We start from the raw sequence: 16243 nt of genomic DNA, 5'->3' as shown, positions 1-16243 counted from the left end.
TGCTGACAGAAATAGTTCTCAAACCCTTACAAATTGTGAAGTCATTGCTCCACTATTTCGACAAAGTCCCACAGACTTGGGAACCTTATTTACCATACTAAGTCTTACACAGGGCATAAACGCTTATGTAGTGGGCCGCAACAGAAAAACAGTGATCACCTTGGACAGAGATCTCTTGGTCAGAGCCTATAAAATCCAACAGAGTACTGGAAACAATAAGTGGATCTTGTGTGCAGGAACTTTACACATATGCTTTTCATTTTTACACTCACTCGACAAAACTATTGAAGGAAGTGGGCTGGACACATGCGCAGTTGATGTAGGTGCTTATAGCTCTGTGGCTCTCAGGAGAATATTTGGTGGAAAAGCAGACAAGAAAGGAGTGGAATATCATCTGGTGAATTATATGGCTATCATGATGCTCATGTATGATCACCTTCTAAGGTAAAAGGATAAAAATCCTTTAACGAAAAAAGCTGCCACTTAAAGGAATCCCTTTACAAGTGTAAGGTTGATTCAATAGAGGTGTTCAATGACTTGAAAGTCTGGTATTGTGATAATTTTAAAACCCCTGGAAACATCAGATGGCTTTGCAGAATTTGGCCAGTTTCTGATTGAGTATTTAAAGCAGGTTGATGTGCTTCTCAGTCTGATATCATCATGCAGAAATCGGGATTGGCTTTTTTATCTTGATGCGGTATATGCCTCACTGAAGTACTCCTTTTCTAGAGATCTTCAATGGTATGCTCGTTTAAACACTGTCTACCATGGTAAAATGAGATGTTTAGAAGAGTCTGACCCTGATGGCTGGGAAGCCTTAATGAGTGGAGATTTTGTAGTGCAGAAATCAGACATTCCATTCACATCATTGTTCACAGACCAAGCTCTTGAGGATTAGATAAATATTCTCAAATGCAAAGGTGGAATTAAAGGTGTAACACAGGATGAGGATGATCTTGACCGGCTGGTGGCCATCATGCCAGTCCTGAGTAGAATAGCAAAATCATTCATAGGTGGCTTCCCTAGGACTAACATATTTAAAAAAAGAACCCGATCTGCAGCCTCATCAAATATCAGGTAACACAAATGTACGAATGGCTGTAAATGCCTTGAAAATCAAAGCCTCCATACTCCAATATTGTGGAGATAATCCATTCTCTACATGTATGGAACTGAAGTCCATTGCTTCATCAGCTGTCATTCCAAATGATGCCAAGACTGATTTTATCAATGAGAGACTTCTAGAGAACTCTATAGGAAGAGTGTGGGACAGCCTTCAACGATTAAACCTGAAGACTTGGACAAATTTTATGCCAAAAGTGATCATCTCACTCGGTGAGACCATTGTAAAACTAAGAGGGGAGCGGCAATTGCTCAGTCGATTTCTTGTCATTCTTGTGTGTCGACCTGAGATTGTTCCTGAATTAGACTATAGTATAGGATCCTATGAAATGTCAGTGGTCGTAATGTCCTATGAACCTAATCAGTGCCATTCACGGGCCTATCAACAAATCTGAGGAAATAGCCAATGTACAATCTCAACCTCGAAAAGCAATGGTATTTGACATGATGGCAGTGCTACAGTCCATGAAGAAAACAGCTAGTATGAAATTTCTAGCTGATTTCCTGCATGCTGTCTACCAGAGACTTGAAAACATGACTGCAGGCTGTGTTGAAATATGTCTGTTTGATGAGTATACTGATGAGAAATCATTATCATTGAAGTCAAATATTGGGAAGAAGAGAGCTTGAAGTACAGAAGCCAAATCTGTTACTACTCATCTAAAATCAAAACTATTCATGTCAATACCAGAGCTCCTAGCTACCTTAAAAACTAAGAAGGTGCTTGTACCTCTTGTGGCTAAGTACATACAAGATTACTTCAAAGATAAGCCAATAAATGTGATTGTAGTATATGAACACAAAATAGCTGGAGCTAACTTATCTGAAATGCGTGGTCATGAAGAAGCAGATATCCTGATTCCCAATCAAGTTCTTGAAATTTCTGCATATGAGGAACCGCAAGATATTGTAGTCATATATCCAGACACAGATTTCTACACTCTACTCATGGATCTAGTAGCTAACAACCATCTCCCACCCAGGCACACACTCATGATGTCTACAGGAACCAAACGAGGACAACCTGCTATTGATATCGTACAGAATGTTGCTCGCTTAGGAAAGAAAAAATCTCAAGCTCTTATTAGTAGGTTCATTTTAATAAATATAAAAGATCTTGGTTTAAAATGATTATTAGTATCTGTCTCTATACATTACTATCTATATCTTGAACAAAGTAGATGCTCCTAACCCTGTTTTAGTTTTTTTCTAGGTATACACAACTTCAGTGGTGCTGACTGGGGTGGAAAGTTTGTGGGAATATCAAAGGCAACATGGGTGAAACGTTTCATCGATTTAGGTGAAAATTATCAAATCATCAAAACACTAACAGCCCTTGGAACAATTAAAATACCTACAATGACTTGAGAAACCTTACCAGAAGTGATAAAATCACTAGAAGTCTTCACCTGCAAAGGTTATGGTGACCTTTCTGAGGCTCCAAAAATCCCTGCACTTATATGGAGACTTTTCAGGACAAAGAGCCTAGAGGGAGAAAACGTACCCCCAACCCGACCTGCTCTCCTACAACACATACTCCGAGTGAACTATGTCTGTACCAGGGATTAGTCATATATTGTAAACTTGCCAGCACTACCAGATAACACTGAAAATGGGTGGAAAATAGTCTCCAAAATATACTTCCCTATAATAACAACAGAACTCCCTGCTCCTAAAGCGGTCTTAGAACTGACTAAGTGTGGATGTAAGAAAGGATGCACATCCAAGCATTGCAGTTGTATGAAGAATGAGTTACCCTGCACCCCATTATGCTAATGTTATTATGATGGTTGTGATAATAGGGAGAAGTCATCGGAAAGATTTATTAGAAATCTAATGGAAAATTTATGAATAAATGTTTTGCTGTTAAACTATTATGTTTCATTTAACATAGATTTTAAATTAACTTCATATCTTATAATACATGTGATAAAATATTGATATTAACTAATTCTATTGTTAAGTGAATAATAACTTTTTTCTATCCTTAGAAAAATATATCTACATTGGTGTGAGCGACATTCAATGAGGCAATTATATGTTATTTCAGGCTATGTCAAGATCCAAGATTGATAGATGATGTAGTTATGAAGCAAAAATTAAGATAAATTGCATAAGGACACCAGTTAGAATGAAATGAGCTATCAAACACCATGTAGGTGAAAATGATTATTGTCGAAAATATGGTTCACGATGGCTTTTTTAAGTCACCGGAAAATGGGAATTGCTAGGTCAAAAAATAAGAACACCCCTATTTTTAAATGATTGGGGTCACGATGAAGCAATAATAACAATAGAATCAATTGACACAACCTTTCCAGCAATAGTAACATCAAAATTCATATTATAATGAATTTAGGTTATATCAAGCTATTTTAGCCCATTTTCTGCCCATTTATTGCTCTATAGTTAATCAATACTGTCATTAAATTAATGCTATGATAATTTAGTGTAATGAGGACATTAATACGAACAATATATTTTTGGATATTTTGGGTCCTAATGAAGCAATATAAACAATAAAATCAATTTGCACAGCCCATTCACGCATGATTACATAACTACCCTGACTAACTTCCCTATGCAACTGTTCCCGATTTACTAGTAAAAGATCACTCAAGTTTACATTCTTGTCTACTCGGGATATAATGTACATCTTTCGAGAGTTACACACATCAGGGACATTTTGTACTGTTCCAATAGTTAAAAAGATAAACTAAACCATGATCAGGAGGAGTTCCAATTGTTAAATATGCAGTAGACTACTAATAATAATCCCAGGAAGATTGACTAATACTAGATACAAAGAATTACTAGACTTGTGGATGGCATTAATAATAATTTACTTATTGAATCCTTCGATGAAAAAACAAAAAATATATCATATTTCTGTTTCCTCGCCATGATGACAAGAAAATCAAAAGTATTCGCCAGGACCTAATGGTACCAAAATTCATTACAGCTCATATGAAAAGTAAGGCACTCATATCTAATATGGACTACCATTCCCCCCGACCTAGAAAAGGCATCTGGTTTAAGAACTATAGATTAATTGAAACATATAACGAGTAACCAAAAATTCCTGTACATTATAAAATACCGCATGGTTTGGGACAACGACAGTATCACTAATCTTACCAAATAGTCGCTGAACATTGCAGTACACCAAACGATACAGGAGAGGTATAGAGCGTACTGTAATATTGTTCTGATTTATCTAGCCTTATTCATCGTTCATGGTATGAAAACTCTGAAGCTTTTACATATAAGAATATATAATCACAGAACTTATATCTATCAAAAAAAAATTTATTCCCCGTCGAACTGTAATTCATCATAAAATCTACGAAAAACGTAAAAGGTATTTATTTTAGTATTTTACTGTAATTTTAGAGGTCCATAAATTTAGCATTATATATATACACACACATATATATATATATATATATATATATATATATATATATATATATATATATATATATATGCGTGTGTGTGTGTGTGTGTGTGTGTGTGTGTGTACAATGTTGAAATATGTTTACAACTACTGCATTTATATATGTAACTAGGTTTAGTGTTTAGTGACCATATAGATGTCAATTACAAGAAAAAAATTAAATTATTATTATTATTATTATTATTATTATTATTATTATTATTATTATTATTATTATTGCTAGTCAAAAAAAAAACTTAATTTCTAAATTAAAATGCTTTAAGCTCAAGAGCTACACAAGAGAAAAAAGGCCAGTACGAAAAAAAATACATAGGGATGAAAAGAATAATCTATAAATGTTAAAACTCCTAAAATGTATTAACAAATGAGATTTATGTCAACCTGTGCAACAGATAACTATTTGCAACAAGTATGAATGATTCAACTACCAGACGAGGAAGATCATTCTAAAATCTGAAATAAAACTTCCAGAATACTGTGTAGCATTGAGCCTCATAATGGAAAAGGGAACGACTTTGGAATTAATTGGGTTCCAGGTACTGTGCACTGAATGATAGTCTAGTAAGACCTGAATGCAAAGGATGGTCAGAACTATGAAAATCCATACACAAGATGCACAAGAAATTAATTTGATGAACGATGGAAAACCTCTGATCATCAGCCAGCGTCATCATTTATACTTAGCTTATAATTTTCTTCTATTTATTATGCGTAAGATGAAAACAACAATATTTTCAATATTTTGTTAGCAAATCTTTTCTGTGAAAAAAAAAAAAAAAGATGATTAAGCTTTTCACTCTCAACACATAAAGGAAACTTCATTGAATTAAACACTTGTTTCTAATTGCAAACCAGTTAAGTCTAATAAAACACAATGAATTTTTAGTTTAACTATTACTGCAATGATCCAGTAACCATTGAAAATTTAAAGGTCGATAACCGCCATATGCACTTGTTCTACGTCATAATTTGTAAATCCTTGTTAGTATTCTAATACAATACCGATATTATTATCACTTTATTATTACAAGCCAAGCTATAACCATAGATGGAAAAGCAGGACGCTATAAGCCCACGGGCTCCAATAAGGAAAAACACCCCAGTGAGGAAAGGAAACCAGAAAATAAATAAACTGCATGAGAATTTATGAATAACTAAAATGAAATATTAAAAGAACTGGAACAACTTGAAATTACATCATTCAATTATAAACTTTAAAACTTCAACAACAATAACAAAAACAGAGGAAGAGAAATAAGATAAAATAGTGTGCTCGAGCGTATCCTCAAGCAAGAGAAATCTAACCCAAGACAGTGGAAGATCATGGTACAGAGACAAGGTCCTATCCAAAACTAGAGAATAGTGGTTTGATTTTGGAGTGTCTTCCTAGAAGAGCTGCTTACCTTTGTTAAAGTCTCTCTTCTATCCTTACCAAGGGAAACATAGCCACAGTACAATAACAGTGCAGTAGTGAACCCCTTGAGCGAAAAAGAATTGTTTGGTAATCTCAGTGTTGTTAGGTACATGCGGAGAGAGGAGAATGTGGAAAGAATAGACCGGACTATTCGATGTATGTGTAGGCAAAGCAAAAGTAAGCCGTAACCAGAGAGAGGGATCCAATGTAGTACTGTCTGGCCAATCAAAGGACCCAATTACTCTCTAGCGGTAAGGAAACTATAACTCAAATGAAATAGTTTTCAAAGTTGTCTTATACAAATTCCTATTTTTGGGCTCAAGCCATGTCGTCCTGATGGAAGTTCCTTAAAGTAGCTTCCTAAGGGATATATGTACTACAGTGATATTCCCAGAGAATTTTACCTTTAGGTATCCAGAATTCTAACTCCTGGCGCGAATATCCTTAAATTTTCTCTCAAGGATATCGCATAATATCAGAGGACGTATTCTTGACACGCCACATAGCAATCTGCACCCCTAATAGCGTTTACGCTTCGAGGAGGTGTGGCAGAATAGAAGGGGACCCGTATCAAGGTTACCCCCGTTCTCGTACTACTATTGTGTATGACAACAGCGCCATCTCCACGATGGTGGACATTCCTTATTTTGTAGCGATTTCGCTCGGTGGTATTCCCCGTTGATCTAACTTTTCGATCGTTTTACAAGGATTATAATTATGCTTTTTCCATCTTCTTCCGCCTCTGGAAAGTTGAGTATCGAGTCTTTATTACGAGTATATTTTAGCTCCTGTTTCACAATGAAATTAGAGTAATTTATTGTGCCTAAGAGCTAGGCCGGTTACTGGAGGCGCCATGGGCGCTGTCGTTCGTTAGGCATGTGTTATTTAGTTAGCAGAACGACTTCCACTTTTAAATAGCATTGTTTGATTATTTTAATTATTTAGCTATTTAGGCAATTATACTCGTAAAGATTTTGATAATGTGCATAATTTTCCTTTTCCATGTCGATCGTATAGTTAGAGTTTCGGTGATTTAGGTAACCGTGATCTCGACTAGCCTAGGTAACCTAACCTAGGCGTTTTATTATACGTTCAGACATTTCCCCGGTTACCCTCGTGTATTGTTTTTTCAATTCAAGTGGAGACTGATACCTCCTAGAATTATATGAAACATTACACGTCTCCATGGAGATTTAAGGGTAATCTCTTTTCCCTCTGAATGTACCTTCAGGCTACAACTCTAGTAGCCGTGCCATAAATTTTATTCAGACATGACTAGCCTAGGGTTTTTCCTGTCTCTTCCCTTAAACCGCTGGTTGTGGTATACCAGCAGGTTTTGGGATTCAGTCAGAATCTCAGAGTATTTAGTCTTATGTCGCCGACCTGTCGGCAGGGCGAGTGGGTTGTAGGATACCATCATTCCCCTGCTGGCTAGGCTGCCGGTATTGGAGGCTAGCCCTCCCTAGCCGCACTTGAAGTAGTGGTAGGATACCATCTTCTCCTTGCGACTAAAAGACTAGTCCTTTGCCGCAGTTCTCTAGGCTGAAGAGTAGTATTCTTCTTTTGCCTAGGATGGCGTGGCACTGGATCTCTGTTTCTCCCTTGTTGAGAGGAGGTGGCAATGCTGCCATCCCCTTAACTGTATCGGCAATCTCTAGGTTGGAGAACTGAGACTCTCCTGTCACCTAGGATTCTACCAATACTGAAACAGAGATTCTTTTAAGAGGTGGTAGGACTGACAATTTTGCCAGTTCCTTTCACACGCTATATAGGACCCTGTTCCCTACCCCTCTGTCCACTTTTGATGGCCGAGCCATTGTCTTTCATTGGGCCGGCATCTTGCAACCTTACCGTGGGTTGCCGGAGCCGGCCAGACTCCCTCTCTAAGACCTCTGTCCAGCTGCAGGTAGCTATGCAAGCTGCAGGCAGCCATGACAACTGTCAGCAGCCATGTTGAATGTCAGTAACGATATTTCTTTCAACTGCCGGCGACCATGATGGTGGCTGGCGGCAATGCATACTGCTGGCAGACACATCATCTGTCGGTAACTATGGTCTCTGCCGGTAGCTGACGACTGCCGGCAGCCATCTTCTGGCGGCTGCCGGCAACCATGATGGCTGTGAATGGGAAGTCCCTTCTGTCCCCAAGGTTCTTCAGTTCTCCCTTGGACTGCTATCCACAGGTTCTGTTGCCGGAATACCGCTGGCCAGGCCGACGCAGATAAGTGCTAACTCAGATGGCAGCACACCGACTGTACTGATACTGCCGGAGGCTAGCCTGCCGGCAGTGTATTGACGGCACCTTGCCGGCAATAGTACTGTAGCTGGATGGAAGCCTGAATGGTACATTCTCCCCTTCCATTAGAACCTTCTTTCTGGAGAAAGGCAGTAAAATTAGACTTTTACATCCTTAATTACTGTATACATACACAGTAAAGGAGTAGCCTTTACTCCATGCTATCTCTCTCTCACTAGCTAGCATACTAGATATGCTGGCAAGACCTAGCTATGCCGGCAACATGCCGGATGAACTACAGTACATGTTATACAGGTAGCCAGTATATCTGCAGTACAGAATATACTGCAGATAGAAAACTACTATATATTTTATTCTAGTAGTTATTTCCAATATATCTTGGATATCCCTACACAGGCATTTGCTGAACCCAATCCCATATTGAATAAATATATTTTCTTCAATATCATCCTGATTAGAAATCAGTATTCGGATTACCCTACAATATTAAATAGCTTCAAGGCAGGGGTGATACACTCCTAACCGTTAAATGGTAGAGCCCTTATCCTTGAGTTTCTCTGATCAGGAAACTCTATAATTTAATATTATAAGGAAGGCTGCGGCAAATAGGCTGAGTGGGATACACAAATATATGTCTTTATTTTCCCTAGTCCAGCCGGCTTCATGCCAGCTGGACCGTGAGGTCAAATGCTGCTACAAAGGCAGCATACTGACTGAACTACAATACAAGATTGTACAGTAGCCAGTAATTTGCAATATAGACTTACTGCAAATAGAAAACTACAGTACCATTATACAGTAGTAATTTCTAACATACCGTGGGTACCCCTGTGCGAGCATTCTGCTGGTACCGCTCCTATATTAAAAGAATAATATTTCTTCAATATTCTGATTGAGAATCAGTCATCCTGACCCCACAGTATTAACAATAAAAAGGGACAGTGAATTAGTACTTCTCTACCCTTAGGGGTAAAGAGCCCTTCTACTTGGAGTTCCTTGATAGAGGAACCTCCATATAGTTAATACCGAGGGGAGGTAACAGCATTTGCTTACGGGGTACACAAGTATGTGTCTCCTACTATCCCTCTATAGCTTACTATCCTAAGCTATTCTGTCAGAGATGACCTTTGCATGTTGATTATCAGGGAGATAATCCTTTGTATACTCATTCGGTTTTCCTTTCTTTACAGGAGGAACACCAGATACTTTGTGCTGCAGTCTTCTGCAAGGCCAAGAGTAAGTATTTTTACGGTCATAATACTTGCAGGTTTCATGCCCCCTGCAATATTATTTCCGGATCCCTACATTATTGGAACCCGCAGGTTTGCAATATATGTCGGACATTAATGTCCGAAGGTTTCGAGAATCCCAAGTCTACGGACACTAGGGATACTGCTCAATACAAATTACGCAACTGGGTGAGAGGCTTCCAGAAAATCACTCGGGGGACCTTACCTACCTAATGATAGGATGCGTAAACTACTATTTCCGAAAGCAAGTAAGGAAATAGTAGTGCCTCAGGAACCAACTACATCCCCTGACGGCCAGATAACCTTTGGGAATGAGGGCAAGAAGTGCCCCAGGGTAGAAGAGGAAAATGTCGTGTCGGAATTTCCTCCGCCTATGCCGGCTCTAGAGCCATCAACGTCGACATCTCCATCTTCCACCCCTCTATTAGATAGAATGGAACAATTATGTATCCAACTGAATAATCAAATAGAGAGCTTTCGTAAACAAGACGAAAAGCAGGAAGTAAAACGCAAGATAGAGCCTCGCAAAGCTTCTCTTGTCACTTCCCAAGGGTCATTCAAACGACCCATGGATCAAGACCTACCTACATGATCCAAAACCAATCCCTGGAGGTTTGCGGAGCTGATGCCGATTTTAAATGGCAAACTCTACATCTCAGAGAAAATGGGTGCTGTTCCTTTGGACAAAATTCAATATTGGCCAAGCTTTGATGCTTTCCCTAATTGTTTGGTTCAACTGAGGTATGAACCAAAGTCAAGAAAAGGAACGGAATCGAAGGAGGTCATGATTCTCGACCATGATAAGGCACAGGCTATCATCTCAGGTAGCCTGAAAAAGGCGGGTTATTCAGAGTCGAAGGTATTCTCACTGAATAACAGACACCCTTCCTTTCTTGCTCCTGCTTCAATCTCATTCCCCTTTATGGGGAAGGCATTTAAATCTGTTGCCAAAGCAGTGGAGGCGGGTAAGCCATGTCCTGCACTCGAGGAGTGCAAGCCTCTGTCACCAGCTTTTCTCAGACAGGAAAAGGGCTGGAAGGAAGTCCATTTAACCTTTTCAGTGGGAAGATTAGACACGGATGTCGCAAGTCGACAATTTAATGAATGTCTCCCTAAATTATCTGAGTTGCTCTTGTATAATGAACAAGAGACAAAGGGGAGACTTGCAGCCTCCCTTTCTCTACAAAACTACATAGAGTTGTGTTCAACCTACCAAAATACCCCAGATATGCTCATGGTCCTAGCCAAAATGCATATGGCTACCTTAGTGAAAGACCTTTACGCCTTTATGAAGGCTAGGAGAGCATGTAGAGAGTTTGTGTTCGCTGCTGCAACAGTGAAACACGAAACAAGGAAGCTAATATCTTCCAACATCTGGGGTAAAGACTTCTTCCCACACGAGGTAGTTAGGAAAGTGATTAAGAACGCCACCATGGAGAACATAAGTCTTCTCCAAAAGTGGGGCATCCTTTCAAAGAGAAAATCTTCCATGGTTGTGGGTCCCCAACCTAAAAAAAGACGGGAAATGCTGGAAATATCCATCCGGGCTGCTCAACAACATCCCACTATTCCAGTGACCACAGTGCCACAGGCAGGTGGTCAAAAGTTTAAACCTACTGACTATTCGAAGCATGAAGATGCTTCTGCTAGGAGGAACGTTCCTTCAGGATCGTCGGAACTTCGATCCTTGGGTCCAAGGCATATTCAAGATGGGACTTTGATGGGAAACAGAAATGTCTCCACCATCATTTCCTTACCTTCTCCTACAATCCAAAACCCTCCTGGAGGAATGAGTATACCTGAGAGGTCTAGAGCATACAGGTGGTAAGAAAACTATTGTCCATCGAGTTCCAGGGAAGGCTGTTTTGTGTTCACGAGAAGGACTCAAGAAATCTCTGAGTCATTCTGAACTTGTCGCCACTCAACAAGTTCATAGAAAACAGCAAGTTCAGAATGTTACTCCTTTCGAACATATGGACCTTGTTCCAAATAGGTGTGTTCTTAGTCTTGTCAGACCTGAAAGGTGTCCTGTGGCAACTTCCAGTCAATCATCCCCTTTCCTCCTATCTAGAATTCGAGTTACAGATAGTAATATACATCCTAGGAAAGACACGTGTCGGACTAGACACAGTCCTAAATATCTTCATAGGATTGGCAGACTTAGTCACGTTAAAAACAAGCCTAGAATGGGTTCAGGTATTAATGTACCTGGACGAGAGGCTGGGGTGGGCAGCACCCAAAGTCGCTAGTCGATGTGCATCCAAAGAAATGACCCGGTTCCCGTTACATCACGGATGCAAGATAAGCTTCAAGAAGTCTCGACTCTCTCCAGCTCAAGGGTTTCAATGGCTGAAAAACCATTGAAGCCCGCGGTCACATCAACTCTCCTTTCCCTTTGGAATATAAAAGGAGGTCGCGAGGTCTGTCAAGAGACTCAGGTAATCAGTCATATATCCAAGATGCTAACAGGGAGAAGCGCTAAACTCTCCCCATTTCGCAATAGTGACAGACCTAGTGCTAAGAGCACAGCGGAAAGATGCGTTAAGAGCCTGGAGAAAATACGCATCAAACGCTTGAATCACTTCTCTAACAAAAATTAAAGCACGAAAGTCCCAAGACTCTGCTGGTCCTATCATGAGTAGGGAAGCTCCCTCCACACAGATCAGACTTTTTACGACTGATCTGGGATACCGAAGGGATAATGAGACGTCACAATTAATAATGCTAAAAAACGTCTCATACAGTCTAGGTGAAGTTAACCATCCCTTTCTTAAAGGGATGGCACCTGTCAGCAGTTCATATACAATTGATCCACAATGTGACAGTGGATGCTCTATTTTGATTCAAGCCGATAGAGTTGGAATGGTCCATGGACGCAGACCTATTCCCTCCCAGATGGGAACAAGTCCCAGAACTGCAGATCGACCTCTTCATCACGAGCGTCTTCAAGAAACTACCTCGATATGTAGCCCCATACGAGGATCCTCTAGTGGGGTTGATAGACGACATGTCTCTGATATGGAAGGGATGGACTCAGGTATGCCTGTTCATCCCATCCAATCACCTGCTGAAGGTCCTCAACAGACTCAGATACTTCTAAGTGGGAGTAGCTCTTTTGGTTCCCAGATAGCCCAAGAGCAATCTGTCCTCCTTAATGAAGGAACTGAAGATGAGGCTGGTCCTAGTTCTGAACCTAGGTCTATTTCAGAAGGTTCAAAAATTAACTGCCTTCGTTGTATCACAGAGAACCCAAACCCTTCATTTCATGATTTTCTTACCCTAGCGGTTAGAAAAAGATTTGGGATCTCAGAAGGCAATATAGAATTCTTAGAAGAATACAAGGCTAAGTCAACTAGAAGACAATATGAGTCTTCCTGGAAAAAGTGGGTTGCATTTGTGAAAGCAAAAGGACCGAAAGAAATTTCAATGAACTTCTGTCTGTCCTTCTTTGACCACCTTCATAGTCAAGGTCTGGCGGCCAACACGATAAATACGTGCAAATCAGCCTTGACTAGACCTCTTCTATATGCCTTTCAAGTGGATCTGGCGAATGAAATCTTTAATAAGATTCCGAAGGCATGTGCAAGGCTTAGGCCCGCAGTACCACCAAAACCCATCTCTTGGTCTTTGGACAAGGTCCTACATTATGCCTCATCTGTGAACAATGAAGATTGTTCTCTTAAGGATTTAACCCGAAAGGTTATTTTTCTGTTCGCTATAGCCTCTGGGGCTAGAGTTAGTGAAATAGTGGCCCTATCCAGAGATGAGGGCCACATTCAGTTCACATTTGGGAGAACTGAATCTCTTTCCTGATCCACCCTTTCTCACTAAAAACGAGCTACCCACTAAGAGGTGGAGTCCCTGGAGAATCTGCCCTCTGAAGGAAGATGTCTCTCTATGTCCTGTAGAGTGCCTAAAGGTCTATCTTCGTAGAACTTCAGACTTCAGGGGAGAACAGAGGTTTGACGGAGAAACTTCTGGATCAAATTTATCCCTGAAACAACTAAGGGCGAAGCTCACCTACTTTATTCGTAGAGCGGATCCTGACAGGTCATGATCCGAGAAAGATTGCTTCATCACTGAACTTCTTTCAGTATATAGACTTTGAGCGTCTTCATTCACACACTGGATGGAAATCTTCTGGAGTGTTTTACGAACACTATGTCAAACAGGTGCATGAACTGAAACACTATGTAGTGGCGGTAGGTAGTGTATTAAAACCTACCCCCTAATTACTGTTATAAACAGTCAATGGTTTGGGACTTCAAATGTCCTCGCACATATACTGGGTGAGAATCATCCAGAGTGTTCTACAAACACTATGCTAAGCAAGTCCATGATCTGAAGCAGTATTTAACCTGCCGTCTAATTCTACGATGAGCAGCTAATTGACTGGGACTGTCAATTAAAGGGAGAAGGGGTCATCCCTCTTAGGGTGTGACCTTCTTTGATTAAGTGTTACCATGGTGACACTAGCTCTGTTCAAAATCCCAGGTGTGGAATTATACAGATAGCACTAGTGCCGGTGTATGTAGTACACAGTGCCGATAGAAGTAACCAGTACAGGAATTATGAAGAGAAATTGTTTTATAAATTTTCTTCAATCTGAGAGTGGCACTCATCATTTCTTTCCTTTCAAGAAAGAAATATAGTCTCTGTACTCGTTACATGTATAATCCCATTGTCATACTACATTCGTTTTACTGGTTATCTCTTTTAGTCATTTATTAGGAATAAATGTCTATTATAATGCAGTGCGTCTGCATTCACCCGACAATTGCATGTATAAATGCCAGAGTTCTTTGACTTACCAAAGTAAGTATTCCTCATATAGTTGTATGCTCACAAATAATAGATATAAGAGACACTGATATTAATTCAGCAATATATACAAACTATGAGACTGTTTGTATATTCAGTGTATACTTATGTTTGTTCATACAATATATGTTAACCTTGAGACCCCTTTTCTACTGTCTAGAATGACCCTGTAGGAGGCAGGAAGCACTAACATTGTTTATGATTAGTGATGATGACGGATAACGGTGACGTCATTTGTCTCAATTGGTCCCCATGACCATAGAAATGTTGTTCCAAGGTTAAGGCACTGATGAAAATCCACAGATACACTAATACTCTGGTATGCTTCCATCAGGACGACATGGCTTGAGCCCAAAAAACGGATTTTGAGCGAAGCGAAAAATCTATTTTTGGGTGAGATGGCCATGTCGTCCTGATGGACCCACCCATCTCTTCTAAAAAGAAAAGATCTTCACAGTATCCCTCCCGTTGTACTGTATCTGTAGCACCATGCTCAATGCTACAAGGAATGTCCGCCATCGTGGAGATGGCGCTGTTGTCATACTCAATAGTAGTACGAGAACGGGGGTAACCTTGATACGGCTCCCCTTCTATTCTTCCACACCTCCTCGAAGCGTAAATGCTATTAGGGGTGCAGATTGCAATGTGGCATGTCAAGAATACGTCCTCTGATATTATGCGATATCCTTGAGAGAAGATTTAAGGATATTCGCGCCAGTAGTTAGAATTCTGGATGCCTAAAGGTAAAATTCTCTGGGAATATCACTGTAGTACATATATCCCTTAGGAATCTACTTTAAGGAACTTCCATCAGGACGACATGGCCATCTCACCCAAAAATAGATTTTTCGCTTCGCTCAAAATCCGTTGTTTACAACACCTTAAGGATTTAGAAAGTGCTGGTAACATACATAAATCTTCTATCTTATAATGTAATTAAACGCATGAAGGCTAATGTTAAAATCTGAATTCTAAGACAAAAATACATAAGCTTATACATTCAACAATGAGAGTCGCTAACCAATTTCTAAATTCACATGCATAAAAACATATTAATATGGTAAAATCCTAATATATTCAAACTAACATGTTCCGTTATTAAATTTTATTCCTTCATTTTCAACTAGAGAAATCCATGGATGAAGGTGCTATATGAGGAATATAAGAAATCATACTTTTGATGAATATAAGTTAGAGGAACACTTATAAGTTAGCAATTGATGAAGTTCTCCTTATCAAAGAGGACTTGATTTAATATTGAATCGCCTGCAATGTATTGAGGATATAAATTATGCGCTGCCAGTATATAGCAATGTAAGTTGTATTGATATTATTGCATTTGTTTTAATATTAAAATTCATCATCTCAGATTATGTCACCAAATAACAAAGAAGAGATCGATTTCGTTTCGTTCCTCTTAAATTAATACGAAAGAAAATGATTCAATTACCATGATCTTAGTGACATACAGGGATTGTTTGATTACAACAAATGATATTATGAATAAAATCTGCAAAAAAATCCCTCTACATAGCTTCGTAAGTTGGTTTTGATACAAATTTTACAAATACAAAGACAATATTTTGGAATCTAATATTGCTTAACTACTATGACATTTCTCTACAAATCCTACCAATTTTCGCAGTTCTGTTTTGTATACCTACACAGAGAGAGAGAGAGAGAGAGAGAGAGAGAGAGAGAGAGAGAGAGAGAGAGAGAGAGAGAGAGAGAGTCTTAAAATACACGTTTATTGGAGTTGCAATTTTCATCAGTGGGGAACTGAAGTAGTTTCCTTTTGAGCAGCGAAATGACGGCAAACGTGGGATGGAAAAGTGTGAGGCAAATCAAGCGATTTGTTACATTTTTTGCTGGGGACAATATTTCCTAGCAGACCTCAAAGCGACTCCCCACTAACATGGTAC

The 16243-nt window shown here is 39.4% G+C and overlaps 1 long non-coding RNA gene across 1 annotated transcript in view; it reads right to left on the bottom strand.

The window, feature by feature from the left end:
• Positions 1-16243, bottom strand: part of LOC137651960 (uncharacterized) — a 923293-nt gene that overhangs the window by 155728 nt on the left and 751322 nt on the right. The window lies entirely within an intron of this gene.

Source organism: Palaemon carinicauda, chromosome 13 (assembly GCF_036898095.1).
Source record: "Palaemon carinicauda isolate YSFRI2023 chromosome 13, ASM3689809v2, whole genome shotgun sequence".
Taxonomy (NCBI): Eukaryota; Metazoa; Arthropoda; class Malacostraca; order Decapoda; family Palaemonidae; genus Palaemon; species Palaemon carinicauda.
This window is presented reverse-complemented; position numbering and strand designations above follow the sequence as displayed.